The following is a 575-nucleotide window of genomic DNA, read 5'->3' as shown; positions in this document are numbered from 1 at the left end:
GTATTTTTTTTCTAATTATTCTTTTATCGCGAACAAGGAGCCTCTGTAGTCCATAATCGCCTTAGAAATCTGTTTAAACATCACCATACACTTCTAACATCATGAAAGACATTCTGAAAGCAACCGAGCCTCGCCTAACCCTGGGGAACGTAAGCTTAATGTGACCAAAGCGGGAAGCTTTGCATAAGGGCCTGGGACTAAGACATACTGTGTGATTACTGGAACCTCGGCCTGACTTGGCGTCTTCAGAAAGGAGTCTTTCTTTTTCAACCTTTAGCATCAACAACACGATTATCAAGCTATATTTAAGGGCATTCCTCAGCTATCTACGCTTGGAGGTTTGATAAATTATAGAAAGGAGCAAGCTAGACTGTTCGTGTCTCTCTCTTAATATAGTTTAGTAAGATATAAGATCAGTGAGTGAAACGGATGGCAGACTAAGAGCCTCTTCCTTATGTCTAGTGAATAACACATATCCTTAGTTACAAGTTTGGAAACAAGTTCGACTCAGAACTTGATGTATCTCTGCATACATCAAGGCGAATTATCAAACTTCCCGTGATTATATGGTTAAT

The sequence above is a fragment of the Penaeus monodon genome, chromosome 23 (assembly GCF_015228065.2).
Source record: "Penaeus monodon isolate SGIC_2016 chromosome 23, NSTDA_Pmon_1, whole genome shotgun sequence".
Taxonomy (NCBI): Eukaryota; Metazoa; Arthropoda; class Malacostraca; order Decapoda; family Penaeidae; genus Penaeus; species Penaeus monodon.
This window is presented reverse-complemented; position numbering follows the sequence as displayed.